Genomic DNA, 25,730 nt, shown 5'->3' on the forward strand with positions numbered 1-25,730 from the left:
TTCAGAAACGCTTTCCTTGCCATTGCTGGTCTACATTTTATATCCTCTCTACTTCGACCTTCATCAGTTATTTTGTCATTGCTGGTCTACATTTTATATCCTCTCTACTTCGACCATCATCAGTTATTTTGCTCCCCAAATAGCAAAACTCATTTACTATTTTAAGCGTCTCATTTCCTAATCTAATTCCCGCAGCATCACCCGACTTAATTCGACTACATTCAATTATCCTCGTTTTGCTTTTGTTGATGTTCGTCTTATATCCTCCTTTCAAGACACTGTCCATTCCGTTCACCTGCTCTTCCAAGTCCTTTGCTGTCTCTGACGGAATTCCAATGTCATCGGCAAACCTTAAAGTTTTTATTTCTTCTCCATTGATTTTAATTTCGACTCCAAATTTTTCTTTTGTTTCCTTTACTGCTTGCTCAATATACGGATTGAATAACATCGGGGATAGGCTACAACCCTGTCTCACTCCCTTCCCAACCACTGCTTCCCTTTCATGTCCCTTATCTCTTATAACGGCCATCTGGTTTCTGTACAAATTGCAAATAGTCTTTCGCTCCCTGTATTTGACCCCTGCCACCTTCAGAATTTGAAAGAGGTATTCCAGTCAACACTGCCAAAAGCTTTCTCTAAGTCTACAAATGCTAGAAACGTAGGTTTGCCTTTCCTTAACCTATCCTCTAAGGTAAGTCGTAGGGTCAAGTACTGCCTAATGGGTTCCAACATTTCTACGGAATTCGAACTGTTCTTCTCCATGGTAGGCTTCTATCAGTTTTTTCATTCGTCTGTAAAGAATTCGTGTAAGTATTTTGCAGCCAAGGCTTATTAAACTGATAGTTCGGTAATTTTCACACCTGTCAACACCTGCTTTCTTTGGGATGGGAATTATTATATTCTTCTTGAAGTCTGAGGTTACTTAGGGTACTAATTGCCCGTTTTATGTGTAGCTTATCAGTTTGTCATTAAGCGTTTTCACAATGGAAGAAGTTTAAATATTGCGCTACATTTTCGTTGCTTCTCCCGTATATTGGCAGGTAAGTATTTCGGATTGTGTGTGTTCTTGGACAGTAAGGTTTACGGTTAAATTTGTGACAAAACCGTTTCGTTTCGACGTTTGGTTAAAAATTGTTTGGCTAACAAAATGTAGGCTATAGTTGTGTAAACTGGGCCCCATTCAGTTGCCAAAACCGGACTCCTTATTTTTCATGTTCAAAATGTGCCTGAATCAGTGCACGCCCTCATTTTCTCGGAATTGTATTGCGGTTTCTTCCAAGAGGATAATGAGGAAGGCCGATCTGAACAAGTGAAGTCCATTTAAATCACTGAAACTACCGATGCAGTTCAGAAAAAGCAGCTGGGTCGGAAGAAGGCCAGCAGACACTTTAATGTTCGAGAAACACGTTATGTGCTTGTCCAACATGAACCACAGTACACCTGAGGAAGCAGCAAAATCTACAGCAGGCAGGCCTACAATTTTTTGGGTAAAGAATTTGAAGACGACTTGGTTTACAACTACACTCCTGGAAATGGAAAAAAAAACACATTGACACCGGTGTGCCAGACCCACCATACTTGCTCCGGACACTGCGAGAGGGCTGTACAAGCAGTGATCACACGCACGGCACAGCGGACACACCAGGATTCGCGGTGTTGGCCGTCGAATGGCGCTAGCTGCGCAGCATTTGTGCACCGCCGCCGTCAGTGTCAGCCAGTTTGCCGTGGCATACGGAGCTCCATCGCAGTCTTTAACACTGGTAGCATGCCGCGACAGCGTGGACGTGAACCGTATGTGCAGTTGACGGACTTTGAGCGAGGGCGTATAGTGGGCATGCGGGAGGCCGGGTGGACGTACCGCCGAATTGCTCAACACGTGGGGCGTGAGGTCTCCACAGTACATCGATGTTGTCGCCAGTGGTCGGCGGAAGGTGCACGTGCCCGTCGACCTGGGACCGGACCGCAGCGACGCACGGATGCACGCCAAGACCGTAGGATTCTACGCAGTGCCGTAGGGGACCGCACCGCCACTTCCCAGCAAATTAGGGACGCTGTTGCTCCTGGGGTATCGGCGAGGACCATTCGCAACCGTCTCCATGAAGCTGGGCTACGGTCCCGCACACCGTTAGGCCGTCTTCCGCTCACGCCCCAACATCGTGCAGCCCGCCTCCAGTGGTGTCGCGACAGGCGTGAATGGAGGGACGAATGGAGACGTGTCGTCTTCAGCGATGAGAGTCGCTTCTGCCTTGGTGCCAATGATGGTCGTATGCGTGTTTGGCGCCGTGCAGGTGAGCGCCACAATCAGGACTGCATACGACCGAGGCACACAGGGCCAACACCCGGCATCATGGTGTGGGGAGCGATCTCCTACACTGGCCGTACACCACTGGTGATCGTCGAGGGGACACTGAATAGTGCACGGTACATCCAAACCGTCATCGAACCCATCGTTCTACCATTCCTAGACCGGCAAGGGAACTTGCTGTTCCAACAGGACAATGCACGTCCGCATGTATCCCGTGCCACCCAACGTGCTCTAGAAGGTGTAAGTCAACTACCCTGGCCAGCAAGATCTCCGGATCTGTCCCCCATTGAGCATGTTTGGGACTGGATGAAGCGTCGTCTCACGCGGTCTGCACGCCCAGCACGAACGCTGGTCCAACTGAGGCGCCAGGTGGAAATGGCATGGCAAGCCGTTCCACAGGACTACATCCAGCATCTCTACGATCGTCTCCATGGGAGAATAGCAGCCTGCATTGCTGCGAAAGGTGGATATACACTGTACTAGTGCCGACATTGTGCATGCTCTGTTGCCTGTATCTATGTGCCTGTGGTTCTGTCAGTGTGATCATGTGATGTATCTGACCCCAGGAATGTGTCAATGAAGTTTCCCCTTCCTGGGACAATGAATTCAGGGTGTTCTTATTTCAATTTCCAGGAGTGTATGTTGCTGTGGAATTTTCTTTCCTTGGTGTTACTCGTATTGACAAGTGAAGAATGGTCACACAACTGGCAGCGGCAAACAACTCCCTCCAGGCTCTATATCAGAAAAAACAGTAGATTAAATAAAATAATCTGCAAAGCTTTGGCATTGCCTACAGAAAAAGAGAATATTAAACTACAAAATTTATCTAATAGAGATTTGTGAAAGATTGAAATATCCAATATTTCCTACAGCACTGGGCAGTACATACATTATTCACACTGGCAAACGTCTGACTACTTCGTTAAAAAAATAAAATAAAAAAATTAAAAAGGTTTACGTTCATAACACCGTATTTTTCCTGTTCCTTCTGTGTTTTGATTATTCCATTGTAGTCGAATCGGAGAGCGCCTGCGGAATTTTGTGTGTGTGTGTGTGTGTGTGTGTGTGTGTGTGTGTGTGTGTTTAGAACTGATAGGATGTGTGAAAGAATGAATGTACGCTTTAATTGTTTTTGTACCTAATTAAGCCGCAGAAATTTGTTTCCATGAGATATTATCTACACTGCATACCTCATTAGAAGCAGTATATCTATTCATTGTACGTAATTTCACAGGAAGAAAAATATTATTATTATTTTATTATTAATACCCCCAGTTGCCAATTTGTGATTCGCTTACTGCGGCCCATCTGCTTGCACCGACGAGCTCCCAAAATGAAGTGCAACATGACGAAATTCGAAGCGAATAGTCTGCATTACACCCAACTACAAAACTGCTAAGAAACTACACTTTTCTATCAAAACCTAAACAAAGTTAGAGTTCAGATTTAGAACAGTTTGATTCAGTGGATATTGTTAACAGTGATCGCTGTTCCTATCCCACACAGTTCTGTGTCGATATCTTTTCATTTTAACATTCTTTTAACGGCACTGGTGTGTGTGTGTGTGTGTGTGTGTGTGTGTGTGTGTGTGTGTGTTCCAGCTTAACTTTGGAACACTGGAACACATGAACAAATTTTAACCATACTTTGAGAATTTCCTTATGAGTAAGATAACATCTATACGTCTATTTGCGGATTGGAGGGACGTAAAATAGTGAAATGTAGCCATAAGTCTGACACACTCAGAGAAAATGCAGCAGAACGTTTATCTGCCTCGAAAAAAAGAATACTTGTGGGCTACGACAATTCTCGCAAATCTCGGGAAGTGGTGAGGATGTGAAGACGATATCAATGCCGAGTCTATAAATATAGACTTTAGGGTCGCTGGTGTCATTCGAGACAGTGCTGCTAACATTTAACTCGCAGTACTTGTGGCGGCGGTTGTTTTAAAAAAGCATAAATAAACTAAGTTAGTATTTACACTACAGACACGTTCGAGATTGTGTTGCTAACATTTAACGCGTAGTGATTGTGGTTGCGGTTCTTTTAAAAATGCGTATACAAACTAAGCTACTATTTACACTACAGACAATTTCCATTCCGTTTTCCTGTCTAATGTAAGATTTGAATAAATAAGTTCAAAATGGTTCAAATGGCTCTGAGCACTATGGGGCTCAACATCTGAGGTCATCAGTCCCCTAGAACTTAGAACTACTTAAACCTAACTAACCTAAGGACATCACACACATCCAAGCACGAAGCAGGCCTCGAACCTACGACCTTAGCAGTCACGCGGTTCCGGACTGAGGTGCCTAGAACCGCACGGCCACCACGGCCGGCAATAAATAAGTATAAGTAGAAAACATATAACTGCTGAAGTGCTTGTTATGAAATTATTTTCAGTTTAAACAGATTCTAACGCTAATGGTCTTGTCGCAGTGGTAACACCGGTTCCCATCAGATCACCGAAGTCAAGCTCTTTCGCGCTTGGCTAGCAGTTGCATGGGTGACTGCCTGATCTGCAGAGCTCTGTTGGCAAGCGGGGTGCACTCAGCCCTCGTGAGGCAATTTGAGGAGCTACTTGACTCAGGCGGTCGCGGTGGCCAAGCGGTTCTAGGCGCTTCAGTCGGAACCGCGCTGCTGCTACGTTCGCAGGTTCGAATACTGCGTCGGGTATGGATGTCTGTGATGTCCTTAGGTTAGTTAGGTTTAAGTAGTTCTAAGTTCGGATGTCTGTGATGTCCTTAGGTTAGTTAGGTTTAAGTAGTTCTAAGTTCTAGGGGACTAATGACCTCAGATATTAAGTCCCATAGAGCTCAGAGCCAATTGAACCATTTGAACTTCGCTGAGAAGAAGTGGATCCGGTCTCGAAAACAGACAAATGGTTGGGGGAGCGGTGTGCTGACGACATGCCCCTCCATATCCGCATCCAGTGACGCCTGCGGGCTGAGGATGACACGGCGGCCGGTCGGTACTGTTGGGCTTTGAAGGCCTGTCAGAAGAAAGTTTTTAACGAGAGTCTGGCACTATGTATAAGCAATTAGCTAGCTTACAATAGGCTCCCCGCTTAATCCTCTTTCAGTATGTAATGACCGCATAGTAGATATGAAGTTATATACAGCCTTTAATCCTTCTATCAGCAGAAAATTTTCATGAATTTTCTGAAAACTTTCTCATAACCTGTCTGTGTTAGTATTAATTACAGGGCTAGATGATGTACTGCATATATGAACTCGGTTCGTAATGCAACTAAATAAGTCGCGAGGGGTAGCACACAGTCTCAGGCACTTTGTCACGGTCCACGTGGCTTCCCCCCGTCGGCTGTGCGAGTCCTCCCTCGGGCATGGGTGTTGTGTTGTCCTAGGCGTAAGTTAGTTTAAGTTAGATTAAGTAGTGCGTAAGCTTAGGGACCGATCACCTCAGCAGTTTGGTCCCATAAGACCTTACCATAAATAAAATTAATTATAACTCAGTATATTCTATGAACAACTAAAGTCTTATCACAACGCCGTAGTGTTTATCAGGCGGCCTCATGACTTTTTTGTTTTGGATCGCAGCACAATAAAACAATACATTAAAACCTGCATTTATGCTCCAACGACAGATACTGTGATACCCTCTCGATCGTGACCCCGAATAACACAAAAAATCAAGTTGCCTTTCATTGGGTGGTGAATAATTTGAGTCCAATCCTATGCCAAAAATAAATTTTTTAACGGGGCTACACGCAATTCAATTTATGGTACCAAGCAAAGGTAATCCGTGGATTTTTTTATCTGGTAAGATTTGTACCTTCAGACCCTTCCTTGTATCGGATAAGACTTTCTTAGTATATTCCTGGGGGCATTACATGTTCCCAACTGTTGTCATATGTGGGTACAATCCAGCAGTGTCGAACGTGATCGTTTTAATGGTCCAGACATTATCGTGTGGGAAGCCGTAATGTCGCATGAGCGTACTGGTCTCGAAACCTTCGAGCACTGGACGCTCACTGGTCAATGATATTGTGACACTGCACGCCTTCCCCGTGTGTGTCTTGTCAGGGGAGCATTTGGCCGTGATCTAACTTCATGGATGACAACGCGCGAATGCATCGAACAGAGCCAATGGAGGAGCTGCTGGAGTTTTATTTATTTTATTTATTGTTCCGTGGGACCACATTAAGGAGAAGTCTCCATGGTCATGGAACGAGTCAATACATGAAATTACAACACGATTGTAGAAACAGATAAAATGAAATATAAAAACATATTCAGACGACAAGTCGTAAGTTTAAATAAAGAAAATCAACAATGTAACACTGAAATTTGTTTAACTTTTTAGCTCTTCCAGGAGCTCCTCGACAGAGTAGATGGAGTGAGCCATGAGGAAACACTTCAGTTTAGACTTAGAAGCGTTTGGGCTACTGCTAAGATTTTTGAGTTCTTGTGGTAGCTTATTGAAAATGGATGCAGCAGAATACTGCACTCCTTTCTGCACAAGGTCAAGGAAGTGCATTCCACATGCAGATTTGATTTCTGCCTAGTATTAACTGAGTGAAAGCTGCTAACTCTTGGGAATAAGCTAATATTGCTAACAACAAACGACATTAAAGAAAATATATACTGTGAGGGCAATGTCAAAATTCCCAGACTGTTGAATAGGGGTCAACAAGAGGTTTTCGAACTTACACCACACATAGCTCGAACTGCCCGTCTTTGAGCCAAAATTACCCTTTTTGAATCAGAAGAATTACCCCAAAAAATAATACCATATGACATAAGCGTATGAAAATATGCGAAGTAGACTACTTTTCGTGTTGAAATTTCACTTATTTCAGATACTGTTCTAATGGTAAATAAAGCGGCATTTAGTTTCTGAACAAGATCCTGAACATGGGCTTTCCACAACAGCTTACTATCTATCCGTACGCCTAGGAACTTGAACTGTTCCGTCTCGCTTATAACATGCCCATTCTGTCTGATCAAAATATCAGTTCTTGTTGAATTGTGAGTTAGAAACTGTAAAAACTGTCTTCCTGTGATTTAGCATCCAATTATTTTCCACAAGCCACGAACTTATTTCATGAACTACATTATTTGATAATGTTTCAATATTACACACAAGATCCTTCACTACCAAGCTGGTGTCATCAGCAAACAGAAATATTTTTGAATCACCTGTAATACTAGAAGGCATATCATTTATATAAATAAGAAACAGCAGTGGCCCCAGCACCGATCCTTGGGGAACGCTCTATTTAACAGTGCCCCATTGGGACTGAACATCATTACCACTCTCAATATTGCGGAGAATTACCTTCTGCTTTCTGTTCTTAAAGTAAGAGGCGAACCAATTGTAAGCTACTCTCCTTACTCCATAATGTTCCAACTTCTGCAGTAATATTTTGTGGTCAACACAGTCAAAAGCCTTCGTTAAATCAAAGAAAACACCTAACGTTCACAACCTTTTATTTAATCTGTCCAAAACCTCACAGAGAAAAGAGACTATAGCATTTTCAGTTGTTAAGAGATTTCTAAAACCAAACTGTACATTTGACAGCAAATTATGAGAATTTAAATGTTGCAGTAACCTTGTATATACAACCCTCTCGATAACTTTAGCAAACACCGATGGCATAGAAATAGGTCTATAATTATCAACATTATCCCTGTCTCCCTTTTTATAAAGTGGCTTCACTACCGAGTGAGAAGATATTCGGTGAATGCACTGGCCTGCCCGTACCTCAGTCTTAAATACACACATCAAAAAAAGTTTTGCATCACCTCAGTTCCGCGAGTTCCGGAACCTGTACAGAATATTGGAATAGAGATCCACAAAACATCATTTCCGCCCTTATTATTTCTCACAAAAATCACACATTGCATTTTGCACCACCATACAGCGAGCCTTTCAGAGGTGGTGGTCCAGATTGCTGTACACACGGGTACCTCTAATACCCAGTAGAACGTCCTCTTGCATTGATGCATGCCTGTATTCGTCGTGGCATACTATCCACAAGTTCATCAAGGCACAGTTGGTGCAAATTGTACCAGTCCTCATCGGCGATTCGGCGTAGATCCCTCAGAGTGGTTGGTGGGTCACGCCGTCCATAAACAGCCCTTTTCAATCTATCGCAGGCATGTTCGATAGGGTTCATGTCTGGAGAACAAGCTGGCCACTCTAGTCGAGCGATGTCGATATCCTGAAGGAAGTCATTCACAAGATGTGCACGATGGGCGCGCAAATTGTTATCTATGAAGACGAACGCATCGCCAATATGCTGCGGATATGGTTGCACTATCGGTCGGAGGGTGGCATTCACGTATCGTACAGCAGTTACGGCGCCTTCCATGGCCACCAGCGGCGGCCCCACGTATCACCACCCCAAAACAGCAAGGAACCTCCATCTCGCTCAACTCGCTTGACAGTGTGTCTAAGGCGTTCAGCCTGACTGGGTTGCCTCCAAACATGTCTCCGACGATTGTCTGGTTGAAGGCATATCCGACACTTATCGGTGAAGAGAACGTGATGCTAGTCCTGAGCGGTCTATTCGGCATCTTGTTGGGCCCATCTCTACCGCGCTGAATGGTGTCGTGGTTGCAAAGATGGACCTCGCCATGGACGTCGGGAGTGAGGTTGCGCATCATGCAGCCTACTGTGCACAGTTTGAGTCGTAACACGACGTCCTGTGGCTGCACGAGAAGCATTTTTCAACAAGGTGGCTTTGCTGTCAGGGTTCTTCTGAGGCATAATCCGTAGGTACCGGTCATCCACTGCAGCAGTATCCCTTGGGCGGCCTGAGCGAGGCATGTCATCGTTAGTTCTTGTCTCTCAGTATCTCCTCCATGTCCGAATAACATCGATCGCTTTGCTTCACTCCGAGACGCCTGGACACTTCCCTTGTTGCGAGCCCTTCCTGGCACAAAGTAACAATGCGGACGCGATTGAACTTCGGTATTAACCGTCTTGGCATAGCTGAACTACAGACAACACGAGTAGTGTATCTTTTCATCCTGGTGGAATGACTGGAACTGATCGGCTGTCGGACCCTCTCCATCTAGTAGGTGCTGCTCATGCATGGTTGTTTACATCTCTGGGCGGGTTTAGTGACATCTCTGAACAGTCAAAGGGACTTTGCCTGTGATACAATATCCACAGTCAATGTCTATCTTCAAGAGTTCTTGGAACCGTGGTGATGCAAAACATTTTTTGATGTGTGTATTATCGAGCACTGGTGGGATGCGTGGCCCACATGAACGAATGACCATCCAGCTATTGTTACCCGTGCTGGTGGAAGAATGGGACGCCCTACCACAAGAACTCCTTACCAACGTTGTGGCCAGGATGGCAGCACGTTGTGGAGAACGTTCTGCCGGCCGTGGTGGTCGCACACTGTATTAAGAACCAGGTTCCGCCTTCTGTAACGAGCAGGGGACTTCAGAGTAATTACTATCTTTGAATGAAAGTGTCATTTCTTTATTTTCTGTACAATAATGCAGCTCTTGTTGCTATGTATGGTCTACGTTTCATGGAGTTGTCGTACTTGGCATTAACACCACACTAGAAAATTACTTTCGTCCACAACTTTCGTGTTCCAGTGTTGACAGGAATGATCTCTGAAATTCTGAAGGTAGTAGGGGCAAAATACAAAAAGTGAAAGGTTATTTACAAATTGTACGTAAACCAGATGGCAATTATAAATGGCTCTGAGCACTATGCGACTTAACTTCTGAGGTCATCAGTCCCCTAGAACTTAGACCTAACTAACCTAAGGACATCACACACATCCATGCCCGAGGCAGGATTCGAACCTGCGACCGTAGCGGTCGCGCGGTTCCAGACTGTAGCGCCTAGAACCGCACGAGCCACTTCGGCGGTGGCAGTTATAAGAGTCGAGGGCTATGAATGGGAGACAGAGCTTGAGGAAGTAGTGAAACAGGATTGTAGCCTATCCGCCATCTGTACGTTGAGCAAGCAGTAGAGGAAACCAAAGAAGAATTTGGCGAAGGAATTAAAATACAGAAAGAAGAAAGAAAAATATTGCAGTTTGTCGATGAAATTATAATTACGTCATAGGCAGCAAAAGACTGTGAGGAGCAGAAGGACGTAATGGAGGCTATATGATGACCATCAACCAAAGCAAAACAAATACAATGGAATGTAGTCGAACTAAATCAGGTTATGCTGAGTCAGAATAGGAAACGAGGCACTGCAGGCAGTAGACGAATTTTGCTATTCGGGCAGTAAAATAGCTGGTGGTGGCCGAAGTAGAGAGAATATGCATTGTAGCCAGGCAATGGTAAGAAAAGCGTTTCCGAAGAAGAAAAAATTCTTGACATCGAATATACAGGCTGATTCAAAAGTAACTGTACACATTGCGTAGGTGCAATGTGCGTATCAAAATAAAATTAAAGCGTAAGTAAAGTTTTGTCTGAAATTAGTTTGTTTTAGGGTTATGCAATAGAGCAGCTATCAGAAGTTTAAGACAAAATCATCTCGTCTTAGAAACCAATGACACGAAGTGACTAGAAATTCAACTCAACTACGTTCTAGACATTTAACTCTGAACATGTTTGAAATGATGTCGAAGTAGACAGAGATGCTGACGTCTTACCGCTCTCGGAATGTTGCAGGGTCCGTTCATCTCGTTCTGGTGAGCCGCACAGCTGTTTTCAGTTCATACTGTGATGGTGCTACGTTCTCAGTTTTGACACCATAGAGGAGCTCCTTGAGACAGCCCCAAATGTAGACGGTCCGGGGCTACGATCCGGAGATCTGGCAGGCCAAGCAAGTGGTGTTGCACCACCTGTCTACTTATAGGGATATGCAAACTTAGATACTGTCTTCTCTCCCGACTGTAATGTGCAGGGGCACTGAAACTTCCTGGCTGATTAAAACTGTGTGCCCGACCGAGACTCGAACTCGGGACCTTTGCCTTTCGCGGGCAAGTGTTCTACCATCTGAGCTACCGAAGCATGACTCACGCCCGGTCCTCACAGCTTTACTTCTGCCAGTATCTCGTCTCCTACCTTCCAAACTTTACAGAAGCTCTCCTGCGAAGCTTGCAGAACTAGCACTCCTGAAAGAAAGGATACTGCGGAGACATGGCTTAGCCACAGCCTAGGGGATGTTTCCAGAATGGGATTTTCACTCTGCAGCGGAGTGTGCGCTGATACGAAACTTCCAATAATACTTCTTCAGGCGCCGGCCGTGGTGGCCGAGCGGTTCTAGGCGCTTCAGTCTGGAACGGCGCGACGGCTACGGTCGCAGGTTCGAATCCTGCCTCGGCCATGGATCTGTGTGGTGCCCTTAGGTTAGTGAGGTTTAAGTAGTTCTGAGACCAGTGGACTGATGACCTCAGATGTTAAGTCCAGTAGTGCTTAGAGCCATTTTTTTAGCACTGTGTCCCATCGCATGTGCGTCGACTGTAACACCGTGTTCAAACTCACTTACATCTTGATAACCTGCCACTGTAGCAGCAGAAACCGATCCAACAACTTCCACGGACACTTATTGTCCTACACAGGCGTTGCCGACAGCAGCGCCGTATTCTGCCTGTTTACATATTTCTATGTTTGAATACGCATGACTATACCAGTTTCTTTGGCGCTATACTGTAGATGAGTTAAACTTTCCAAGAATTTTCCCCTAAAACGAAGTTATCCATTTCGTATCCCCTACAAGCTCGTACCATTTCAAAATGGTTTTGCAACGGCACGACTAGATGCGAATTCGACGTGAATGTTAAGCAGCACACGACGAATGCTGGATTCGAACATTACGGGATCGTTGTTCTTACTCGTCTGCATTAATTTGTATTTTTTCCACATTTAGAGAAAGCTAATATTCACATCGAATACAAGTTTTAAGTCATCCTGTACCGTTCTGGAGAAGACACTTTCTCACACACCACACCGCCGTCAGGAAACAGCCGTATACTGACGCTCATCCTGTCCGTTATATTGTACAGGGTTATTACAAATGACTGAAGCGATTTCACAGCTCTACAATAACTTTATTATTTGAGATATTTTCACAATGCTTTGGACACACATACAAAAACTCAAAAAGTTTTTTTAGGCGTTCACAAATGTTCGATATGTGCCCCTTTAGTGATTCGGCAGACATCAAGCCGATAATCGAGTTCCTCCCACACTCGGCGCAGCATGTCCCCATCAATGAGTTCGAAAGCATCGTTGTGCGAGCTCGCAGTTCTGGCACGTTTCTTGGTAGAGGAGGTTTAAAACACTGAATCTTTCACATAACCCCACAGAAAGAAATCGCATGGGGTTAAGTCGGGAGAGCGTGGAGGCCATGACATGAATTGCTGATCATGATGTCCACCACGACCGATCCATCGGTTTTCCAATCTCCTGTTTAAGAAATGCCGAACATCATGATGGAAGTGCGGTGGAGCACCATCCTGTTGAAAGATGAAGTCGACGCTGTCGGTCTCCAGTTGTGGCATGAGCCAATTTTCCAGCATGTCCAGATACACGTGTCCTGTAACGTTCTTTTCGCAGAAGAAAAAGGGGCCGTAAACTTTAAACCGTGAGATTGCACAAAACACGTTAACTTTTGGTGAATTGCGAATTTGCTGCACGAATGCGTGAGGGTTCTCTACCGCCCAGATTCGCACATTGTGTCTGTTCACTTCACCATTAAGAAAAAATGTTGCTTCATCACTGAAAACAAGTTTCGCACTGAACGCATCCTCTTCCATGAGCTGTTGCAACCGCGCCGAAAATTCAAAGCGTTTGACTTTGTCATCGGGTGTCAGGGCTTGTAGCAATTGTAAACGGTAAGGCTTCTGCTTTAGCCGTTTCCGTAAGATTTTCCAAACCGTCGGCTGTGGTACGTTTAGCTCCCTGCTTGCTTTATTCGTCGACTTCCGCGGGCTACGCGTGAAACTTGCCCGCACGCGTTCAACCGTTTCTTCGCTCACTGCAGGCCGACCCGTTGATTTCCCCTTACAGAGGCATCCAGAAGCTTTAAACTGCGCATACCATCGCCGAATGGAGTTAGCAGTTGGTGGATCTTTGTTGAACTTCGTCCTGAAGTGTCGTTGCACTGTTATGACTGACTGATGCGAGTGCATTTCAAGCACGACATACGCTTTCTCGGCTCCTGTCGCCATTTTATCTCACTGCGCTCTCGAGCGCTCTGGCGGCAGAAACCTGAAGTGCGGCTTCAGCCGAACAAAACTTTATTAGTTTTTATACGTATCTCTAGTGTGTCGTGACCAAATGTCAATGAATGGAGCTACAGTGAATTTATGAAATCGCTTCAGTCATTTGTAATAGCCCTGTATATGTGTACGGAGAGTAAGAGTGGTGCTATCACATTTGCGTGGAGCGCTCCTGACGATGCTTTTGCCTCTGTCTTCGCCGGAATATCTTCTGCGGATCTTTTTTCGCCTTTTCTACGATTGAAAACGAGCCTCTCCTGCCATTACCATTTGGACAAACTATTTAGCGACACCAAGCACGCCTATCAAAGTTACGGCATTACATAATGATTACACCATTTACGTCTGTCCGCTTAAGATGGGGCGAAAGGGCGTAAAATGGCGGAAAATAATCGACTAGGCCGTAATTCATCCAATATCGGCTCCACGAAGACTAGCAGTAAAAAAATATATATATGTCCGCGCCGTATTCTCCCGCGAAGCGGAAATCTATAATTTCCTTTATGGTCTCGTAAACTGGCACCGTTAACGAGCAGAATACGGCTATCCAGTAGCCTGTTATGAACGGAGGATTTCCAGCCTGTTGTTCTCCAGGAAACGTGACCGGTGAAAGAAATGAGGAGCGCAGGTCGTGAAGTTCTCAGCCAGACTAAAATTATGTTCCTTATTGGCGATTTACAATTTCTGCTGGCTGTGCGTTAGTTTACGTCTTAATAGTTTTTTGAACTCTTACTCAACATCGAAAAGGATGCCTGCACTCTCCAAGGCTTTGGAGTGTATATTTGAAGACCAGCTATCAAAGTACCTAACTACAAAGAACCTACTAGGCGAATACCAGTCAGGCTTCCGTAAACGTTGCAGGACAACATCTGCCTTAATAAATGTAACGGATGACCTGAAGCTTGCCATGGGTGCACAATAAGCAGCTATCACGTGCTTCGTAGACTTCAGCAAAGCGTTTGACATTGGCCACTATGGCATTTTACTTGTCGAACTTAGCGGCCTAAATTCCTCGCCAAGTGCAGTGCAATCTTACTGAATTCTCGCCAGAAATGCGTCGTTTCTGGCGCCATAAAGCCGAAGTGTGGGCAGATAGCATCAGGTGTCCCTCAGGGTTCGGTATTAGGTCCTGTACTCTTTCCATCGTATATCAATAATGTGTCATCAGTTTTGTCCTACTGCAAATACCACATGTATGCTGATGACCTCTAGTTGTATCTAAGTGCAAAACCTACAAACCTGATGACAGATATGTAAAATCTGAATAGCTAACGGCCTTCTTCAGCTTCCAACGTTATCGTAAACAAAGTAAATAGTTATGGGGTTCTTATGATGTATTAATTATTATCTTACTTTCTGAATAAAAAGTTATCATGCGGTTTACGGAACGAGGCGGCGCGCTGGTTAGATCACTGTACTCACATACTGGAAGACTTTGGTTCAGACCCGCATCCGGTCACCCAGATTTAGGTTTCCCGTGATCCCCCTAAATCACTCCAGGCAAATTCCGAGGAGGTTCCTCTGAAAGGGCAGGGAGGCTTTCATCCCCATCCTTGACACAATCCGAGCTTGTGTTCCGTCTCTAATGACCTCAATGTCGACGGGGCGTTCTGCCCAATCATCCTTCCTTCCTTCCTTTCCTTTGCAACTGAAAAGGGATCCTCCCCATCGCACCCCCCTCAGATTTAATTATAAGTTGGCACAGTAGATAGGCCTTGAGAAACTGAACACACATCAATCGAGAAAGCAGGAAGAAGTTGTGTGGAACTATGAAAAAAGTAAGCAAAATATACAAACTGAGTAGTCCATCCGCAAGATATAAAATATCAAGGGAACAGTGCGCCCAGGAGCGCCGTGGTCGCGTGGTTAACGTGAGCAGCTGCGGAACGAGAGGTCCTTGGTTCAAGTCTTTCCTAGAGTGAAAAGTTTTATTTTTTATTTTCAGACAATTATTATCTGTCCGTCCGTCCGTCCGATGAAAGATAACTGCGCTGTAGTATTGTGACGCTACACGTAAACGGAAAAATTTGAAAACGTTGAAAACATATGTTTTGACAAAGCACAGGGAAAACTGTGTTACTGTGAAACTGTTGCATTCATTTGTTGTAGTTTATGTGACAAACTCTTATGTTTTCATCACTCTTTTGGGAGTGATTATCACATCCACAAGAAAATATAAATCGGGCAAGGTAGAAGAATCTCTTTACCCATTCGCCAAGTGTACAAGTTAGGTGGGTCGACAACATATTCCTGTTATGTGACGTACGTGGCGTCACCAATGTCGTATAGAATGTATCAGACGTGTTTTCCTGTGGAGGAATCGGTGGACCTATGACCTTGCGATCAAATGTTTTCGGTTCCCATTGGACAGGCACGTCCTTTCGTTTACTAATCGCACGGTTTTGCGGTGCAGTCGTAAAACACAGACGCTAAACTTATTACGGTGAACAGAGACGTCAATGAACGAACGGACAGATCATAACTTTGCGAAAATAAAAAATTAAACTTTTGACTCGAGGGAAGATTTGAACCAAGGACCTCTCGTTCCGCAGTTGTTCACGCTAACCACGCGACCACGGCGCTCCTGGGCTCATAGTATCCTTGCTGTTGCCTATCTTGCGCATTGACTTCTCAGTTTGTACATTTTGCTTATTTTTTTCATAGTTCCACACAACTTCTTCTTGTTTTCTCGATTGATCTGTGTTCAGCTTCTCAAGGCCTATGCACTGTGCCAACTTATGACTAAATCTGAGGGGGGTGCGATGGGGAGGTTCCCTTGTGAGTTGTATGTGTATCTTTATCGAATAACTATATTAAAGTATGCGCCCCCTACCGACTGAGCTGTTGCTGAATCTGCATCATATCACCCGCCTCCATAGGAGAAACTCGAATAAACGCAGAAGCGGAGCGATTACACTGAAGCCCGGGTGTTCTGTATGAGCGAGCGGCCGCTAACCCCACGTTTTGGCACCTGAAATCAGCGCTCAGTTCTCAGAGCACTCCGCCTGCAGACAGCGGCTCGCCGGTGATGCTTTCCATCACGGCCGCCCGCCATTCGTACTTGTCAATTAGCGCTGACGATCGTGACGCCTAACAGCTCTGCAGCCCCGCATTACAAACACCATCCATCAGCCGTGGCGCGCGGGCGAGAGGAAAAATTAAAATTGGGGCTCGGCCAAGGGCAGGATGAATTTTAGCCAATTTAGGGCCGAATTTCACTCTGTTTTAAACAATGTACACGTTTGGAAAAGGTACAGGAGGTACTCTCCAGTGATGAAAACAAAACTCGACAACAATGACACCTTGTTACACAGTTGTCGTAAGTACACTACTGTGAGCTGTAAAAGACTGATACAAAGCGTTGCACTGATTCTACCATTTCCATCTTGAGCACTGGAGGTAGCAGTCGTGAAAATAATCATTATTATTAGGTTAGCATACAGTCACTAATATTAATAATATAATCCTCAGCAATGCGTTTTGGGAGTCAAGCACCCTTCATCTGTCTGTCTTAACCCTACACGCACGCACGCACGCACACACACACACACACACACACACACACACACACACACACACACCGTATGGGACTAAATAACGAGTATTCGTATGCGGAGAAACTGGGACACCAGAATATGTCACACTGCTGTGCAACACGCTAGCACAAGTGAGACCTACACAGAATGACAATGACATCGCCAGAATAATACGTAATCCCGATGACTGTAACACATTAAATAGCGTAGCCGATATTGTATCGAACACTCTGCACGAAGAATACAAGCTCCAAAACCCATATGGAAGGAGGCGTATACAAGCACAAACAACACAACAAACCACATGGGAGGACACGAGCACGGTCACAGATTCCGAAACCGCGGAAGGAACACTAATTGAACATGACTCAGGAGGGATCAACATGTAAGGGACCAAAACCAACAATGTATGACACTGCATGCCACAACACAGTCACAAACAACACAACTATCATAAATCTAATAAACACCGCCACCACATACTGAGACTGTAGTAATAAGGTGATGTCGCTTGGGAGGAGAAGGCTCGAAGAACTTTTATTCTGTGGCTCCTACTCTCCAGTAGCATCCTGCATAGTGTTTACAGTATACTGCACACAACCAGTAATGTATTGGTCGTCTTACTGTGTGCAGACAGAAGTATATTCTCTTCTCTGTGCAAAGCTATAAGCAATGAATTTCGTATATCAGAAATGTATTACGTTATTTACGGAATAATGCATTCAAGTAGCAATGAACTATATTCTGTTTCAACTAACAAGCGACAAACACAAATGTATTTCTCACATGAACCTAAAATTCATGTATTCCATGTATGAAGTGCTCAAACTGCATTTAATCTGTATAAACATACATTAGCGCAAATCATTTCAGATGAGAATACCTCGAGGTTGTACCGAGACCTTCTCATCTGAAATAGAAATAGGCCATTACTAACCAACATGTCTCTATATTACAAATTATTCTTAACCACACTCATTGTGTTACATTTTCTATTTTTATATTTTTCTTTGACATTTACATTGTATAAATTATATTCCCATCAACTAGGTAGTAACAAATTATATAGAACCATTTTAACAATTGTTAAGCATTCAATTCGCTGTAACCTCAGAGAAATCTTAAAATTTTATATATATATAAGCATTAACAACTGTATACCACCGAGCGATGTGGCGCAGTGGTTAGACACTGGACTCGCACATTCGGGAGGACGACGGTTCAATCCCGCGTCCGGCCATCCTGATTTAGGTTTTCCGTGATTTCCCTAAATCGGTCCAGGCAAATGCCGGGATGGTTCCTTTGAAAGGGCACGGCTGACTTCCTTCGCCATCCTTCCCTAATCCGATGAGACCTATGACCTTGCTGTCTGGTCTCCTTCCCCAAACAACCCTATCCCCCCAACTGTATACCAATAAGACTGTAACACTGTAACAATTAGAAGTCTTTGCAATTAGATTCAGAAACATCCGACCCACCTTACATTACAAGGCGGTGGGTTACTCTGTACTGTTAATGAAATAAATAAAATGAAATAAATGAAATGAAATGAGTAACATCAAAAAAAAAAAAAAAAAAACACACACACACACCTAAAGTCACGCAACACGTACACACACAAACACACACACATTAGGTCACGCAAAGTCAAGAAATAAAGCATGTAAACTTATCTGGACATGAAGTCCTTGTCTGTTTTAAAAACCACAACACCAGATTCTCTGCCCTGCTTAGCCATCTTACCACCCATCGACCAAAGCGTTCCTTTCCTACTTCGCTAAACACCAGCTACGTTAGCTACAAGTCGCATCAGCTGCCTTCCTGTGCACCAGCTAGTTCTGTAAATAGGTAAAGTAAGCTAAAGTCTTCCCCAAAAAGTTTACTTTTTTTAATTTTCTAGAATACATGAAATGTATTCGCAGTTGCGAATACGGACAACTATTAGCTCTATAAGTGAATCGCAATAGTGAAAATTTTTTCCCGGCTGGAGCTCGAACCCAGATCTCCCGCCTTACACTGTCGATCGGCTTAACCACTTTGGCTATCCATGCACGACTCACGGCCAGAAACAAACTTCCATGTGTCGTCGTTCATGCGCCACAATCTGTGCTCGTGTACACATTACATAACTCCTGTCCATTTTAATAGAAAAGTTCCTGCCTGGTGTCGCTGAATAAATATTCTACTGCTTTGTTCTTCTTAACAATACAGGCTCTACAATATCGTATTTATTTTTTGGCTTTTAGGTGGGATTAACAAAGGCAGCCACATGATGGGAGGATTATGTTCCAACGTAAGCAGTTGTATGCTGAAGTGATTGGAAACATGCCATCAGTATTTTACAGAAAGGTAAGAGAAATCACATGCAGATGGGATAGAGATAACGTACTGCGATAAGGCTTAAAGAGATGTTTGATATACCTAACTTCTATTAAGTCCTGTGCAGGAGACGATATTATGTCAAAATCATTGAGTCCTTCGGCAAGCCACGACAGAACTATTCCACTTAGTGTGCAAGGTACACGAGACTGTCGAAATAGTCCACACTTAAAGAAGAATGTAATAATCTCATTTCCGAAGAAGGCAGGAGTAACAGGTGTAAATACTACAGAACCATTAGTTTAATAAGTCATGGTTGGAATAAAGCGACTCAAATTATTTACGGAAGCATCGAAAACTTGTAGAAGTCAACCTCAGAGAGAATTAGTTTCGGTTCTGTAGAAACGTAGCAACACACAAGGCAATACTAATTCTACAACTCACCTTAGAACATAGACTAACGAAACGGAAACCTATGTTTTTTGGAGCTGACGGTATAGAAAAAGCTTTTGACAGTGTTGAGTGGAATGCACTCCTTCATGTTTTGAAGTCAGCGGGGAGCAAAATATGGAGAGCGAAAAATTATCTGCAAGATAATTTCTAAGATTCAAAAAACGTGAAAAATAAGCCACTGTTGAACAAGGAGTGAGACGCAAGTGTAGCCAGTCCCCAATGTTATTAATTATTAAGCGTCAACTTTAGGTTATAATACCTGCGGACGTAATTAACATTTTACAATGCAACAAACGGCCCTGATTAGACGTGGAGGAAAACAAGGAAAAATTTGGAAAGTAAGTTAAAGTTCATGGAGAAGCAGTAAAAACTTGGCATTTTGCTGATGAAATTGTAATTTCCTGACAGATGGCAATAGACTCGCAAGGGCAGTTGAACACAATGGAGAGTGTCTTGAAAAGAAATGGTAAGTTCAATATTAACAAAAGGAAAACAATGTTAATGAAGTGTAGTCGAATTAAATCACGTGATGCCGAGTAAATTTGATTAAGAAATGAGACAGTAAATGTCGTATGTGTTTTGCCATATGGGCAGCAAATAATTGACGATGGACAAAGTTGAAAAGTTTTAAAATGCAGACTGGAAAGCAAATAAAGTGTTCCTCGAATCACTCCATCGCACTTCTGCCCTTATGACATGGCGCATTATCTTGCTGAAATGTGCCACTGCCATCGGAAACCGCAAACATCATGAAGGTTCAAAAAAATGGCTCAAATGGCCCTAAGCACTATGGGACTTAACATCAGAGGTCATCAGTCCCCTAGTCTTAGAACTACGTAAACCTAACTAACCTAAAGGCATCACACACATCCATGGCCGAGGCCGGATTCGAACCTGCGACTGTAGCAGCCGCATGGATCCGGACTGAAGCGCCTAGAAACGCTCGGCCGCAGCGGCCGGCCCATCATCAATGGTTGTACGCGGTCTGATACCAGTGTACGATACTCGTTAGCCGTTATGGTACGTTGAATGAGCTCCACTGGACCAGTGGATGCCAACTTGAATGTTCCTCAGAAAATAATACAGCCACCGCCAGTTTGACTCCGTCCTGCAGTACAGATGTCAAGGAACTATTCCCCTGAAAGCGACAGATTCGCGCTCTCCCATCGGCATAACGAAGGTATCGGGATTCACGAGACCATGCAACGCAATGCCACATCTTGTGGTGTTAACACTACATGCATTGGTAGTCGGCGGTGGAGGCCCATCGTTAGGAGCGTTCGGTGCACTGTGTTCAAACACACTTTTACTTTGCCCTCATTAAAGTCTAATGTTAGTCCCGCCACAGTTCACCGCCTATCCTGCTTTACCAGTCTGTCCAGCCTACAACGTCCGACATCTGTAATGAAGGAGTCCCGCTCAACCCCACGACGTCTGGACGTGGTTTCAGTTTGGTTTCGCCACCTGCTGAGGACACCGACCACAGCATTGCTCGATCACGCGGCAAGTCGTGCAGTTTCCGAAATGCTCATGCCCTCCCTCTGGGTCATCACAGTCTGCCCTCATTCGAACGCAAACAGATCGCTAACCTTCCTCATTCTACACACAGACAGAACGCTGACAGAAACTACACGCACTGTGCGCGTAATCTGAGCAGTCAAACCTCGCCAGGCAGTTTTATATCGATAGTAAGTCGGTGATCATGATGCTCTGGCTGATTTGTGTGGGTTGTTACAGTGGTGTCCGTATCACGGTTCAAAATGGTTCAAATGGCTCTGAGCACTATGGGACTTATCTTCTGAGGTCATCAGTCCCCTAGAACTTAGAACTACTTAAACCTAACTAACCTAAGGACAGCACACACATCCATGCCCGAGGCAGGATTCGAACCTGCCACTGTAGCGGTCGCGCGGCTCCAGACTGTAGCGCCTAGAACCACTCGGCCACCACGGTCGGCTTCCGTACCAAGGATTTCGCGCAATGAGTGGCCGTCTCAAAACTGACACATTATTAGTGGCCGTACCAGGATGGCTGTTGGCTGTGGTTCGAATATGAGTCCTCAAGGATGGTAAGAGGAGCAGTGTGGTGGTGCCACTGCCGGGGAGTCATGGTGCTAGTTTGGTGTAAGCCATTGTCCACGTCGTGCAGGGCGCCCAATTCACTGTAGACTCGGCTTTCTCTCGATGGGACGCATTTAGAGGGACTTTGTTTTTCTCCTAGTGTAAGAAAACAATCCTCTTGAGTGGACGGCATGCAGATTCCACCGGATTGCCTTATTCTGCAGGCGCTGGAGGGTCTGCATCCGGAAGGCACTAATCGTAGCCGACGCAGCGTAGCCATATTTTGTATACCGCCCGGAAGGCGCCACGTGGGTCTGCTCCTGACAAGTGAAAGGTTGGCAGAATGGTGAAAGTGAGTAGGATCAGGAAAAGGTGAAAATCTCTCGGTACTGCAGTGTCAATTAAAATCATCTTTACTTTAGCAAGAAGATGAAAACATAACTTTACACTGAGGTGCGAAGCCTTAGATCCATCGTAGGTAGTGCAAAGAGTCTATATGAAGCGAAGCTGAAGCGAAGTGTCCCAGCCGTCTGCACTTGATCAAGTGGGCTGAATCCGGAGCGACGCTCTGAGAGCTACACTGCGCCGGCTAGAGGGCGTTGTCGTCGGAGTCTAGTAGTGCCAACTTATGAACTTGCACCTACGCCGTGGATTTGTTGCTATCGATACTACACCATATGTGAGGAAAAGGTGGACAACCGTACAGTACAGTCGGAGCTCGGTGTCCAGTTCCCTGCAACTGAAGAGCGGGTATAATGCTTTGATCAGCTTCTTCCCATTTTGGGTGACGTATTCCGAATGACGGTGGAAGAGGAGTTTATTACCAATTCGGACTCCCTGATATTTGATATCCGGGAACCATGGTACACGGACGTCTGCAATAGTGATGTTGTGGAGGAGGATAGGTAACCGTTTGATGACGTAGATCGCCGTAGTTTTAGTGGCATTGAGGGTAACTTTATTTGGACGACATCAGGTGACTGTTGCGTCCCCTTACGTCTTTAGACGAGGACTCAAACCCGGGTCTTCTTGCTTACTAGGGAGACATGCTGACCATTACACCACCACAGCATTGTGGTCAACATAGGTCCACGAACTACCCAAGTCATATACCCTCCTCAACACAAAATGAAATTCTCATCTCCCCTTATATTGTCACTATTACCAGGGCTCTCCGGCATTGGAATGGCACCCCAGCATTGGATTCAATGGGGAAGTGCTGTACTACATGCTATCGTATGGATCTTAAATTAAATTTTCCATGAGACATTTAAGTCTCTAATTTATCTATGAAAATGTTGGAAGCTGAAGAAGTGAATTAAACTTTGTGCTGCTGCCGGGCCTCGTACCTGGGTCTTCTCGCTTCTTAGGCGGATGTGCTGACTATTACACCACCACAGCATTATGGCCAACGTATTTAATTTAAGAGAAGTTCTGTCACAGACCAACTTATTACAAAATTGCATATCTGAGACTGACACAGCCCTCTTGGCAAGCGTCATGATATATAAATATATACTAAACGTATTCACAGTCTTTATTTTCTTCTTCAGGCCACAAGTGGCCCATCGGGACCATCCGACCGCCGTGTCATTCTCTTCTGAAGATGATGTGTGTTCAGCACGCCGTTCTCCCGGTCGTCATGATGGTTTTCTTTGACCAGAGCCGCTACTATTCGGTCGAGTAGCTCTTCAATTGGCATCACGAAGCTGAGTGCACCCCGTAAAATAGCAACGGTGAATGGCGGCCTGGATGGTCACCCATCCAAGTGCCGGCCACGCCCGACAGCGCTTAACTTCAGTGATCTGATGTGAGGCGGTGTATCCACTGCGACAAGACCGTTGCCGATATCGCAATAATGTTTCTTTGTCAACCGGTTTCGGCTTATCTACAAGCCATCTTCGGAATTTTTTGGCCCCTTATGGCTGGTGCTGGCGGCTTCTGAGATTTTTTGTGATAAGCCGAAATCAGTTAATAAAGAAATATTTTTGTGATCTCGACTGTTCATTTTTAAATATAGAATCAGATTGCTACTCTTTGTGGACTATGTCGTTAAAACAATACTGTTGAATTGTGTTTTGGTCATGACACTAAATTATTTTAAAATCAATATTATCACCATTTCGTTAGACTGCAACACTTATTACATAAGTTGACAATACTTGTATTTCTTTTTTCAAATACTAGCATTAATTAGACACAATGTGGTATATAACAGCTTGTGAAACGAAAGTATGAACATCATTTTCCCCACACATCCCACACAGTAAATACATACTTCGTGCCTTGCATCTACGACAGTAAAATTGAGACGTATAGGTCCGAGTTGTATTCAGTTCCCACAATACAACATGAACAGCTTCTTTATTCTGCGTAAAAATAAACGAACGAATAGACAGCACAACACAACAGTAACTACGTAATGGCTGCTAAGATTGGATTGTGTAAAAAATTGGACTGTGGAAGAATTGGGACATTGTACGGGCGCTGATGACCGCGCGGTTCAGCGCCCCACAAATCAAACATCACCTTAACTACAGAATGAAATTTTCACTCTGCAGCGGAGTGTTCGCTGATATGAAACTTCCTTCCAGATTAAAACTGTGTGCCGGACCGAGACTCGGACTTCGGACTTTTGCCTTTCCTGTACAGCGAGAATCTTATTCTGGAAACATCCCCCAGACTGTGGATAAGCCATGCCTTCACAATATCCTTTCTTCCGGGAGTGTTCGTTCTGCAAGTTTCGCAGAAGAGCTTCTGTGAAGTTTGGAAGGTAGGAGACGACGTACAGAACTGAAGCTGTGCGGATGGGTCATGAGTCGTGCTTGGATAGCTCGGTTGATAGAGCACTTGACAGCGAAAGACAAAGGACCCGAGTTCGAATCTCTGTCCGGCAGACAGTTTTAATCAGACAGGAAGTTTCATCACCTTAACTGTTTCCAAAATGATAATTCCCAGACATCGGACCATAACATTCTGTCCTTTGTCAGAATCGCTTAAGTCGGTGGTCACCCCATTTGCGACATGTATCGTCGCTAGAATGATTCCACATTAGCCTCTGCTGTGCTTAGAAAAAAACTTTCCTTACAGCATCATGGAACCGCAACTCCACCAGGCGGCATTCGGTCTCGCAGTGGACAATAGTCTTAACTTTTTGCCTCATCAGTGCTGATGCACTTGTATTTCGTTCTCGTAACCTATTTGAAAGTGAAGCTATAATGAAATCTAGACTTTTCGCTGCATACAGGCGTTGATATATATCAACGGGGACAGTTGAAAAATGTGTTCCCCGACCGGGACTCGAACCCAGGACCTCCTCCTTAAATGGTAGACTCTCTATCCGACTGAGACACCGAGGACACAGACGATAGTGTGACTGCAGGGACTTTTCTCTGGCACGCTCCCCTTCAGACCCATACTTTCCAACTTTCTGTCCACACATTGTTAGTCACTCGGATTGAAATGGTTGTCCAGACACTAGTGGATGACACGGAACTGAACTTCAAGGCAGCAGACCAAATGCTGAGATATTTAGTGCCTTCTTCTTTGGCCTTTGTCCCTTATCGACGCGGTATCGGCCTTTAATATGGAATTGCCATGTCCGTAGTGTAGGATGGCCGAATGACCTTCACCTCTCTAGAAATGCTTATCTCAGTTTTCAAAATTTTGCTTGCAAAAGAAAATAAATTTGCGACGCACCAGCTTCATTCTCACACAATTGCGAAGATTAGGTATATACCGCGGTTGTATAAAAATACGGATAGCCCTGTTGTATTTGACCACGAACGGTACTCACTTAGTGTCCTCAGTAGGTCGCAAGTGTCACTCGTGGTCGGAACACCAACATGTGCAGTTTTGAGTGCATTATGTCGGAGCTAAATGACTTA

The sequence above is a fragment of the Schistocerca piceifrons genome, chromosome 10, assembly GCF_021461385.2.
Source record: "Schistocerca piceifrons isolate TAMUIC-IGC-003096 chromosome 10, iqSchPice1.1, whole genome shotgun sequence".
Taxonomy (NCBI): Eukaryota; Metazoa; Arthropoda; class Insecta; order Orthoptera; family Acrididae; genus Schistocerca; species Schistocerca piceifrons.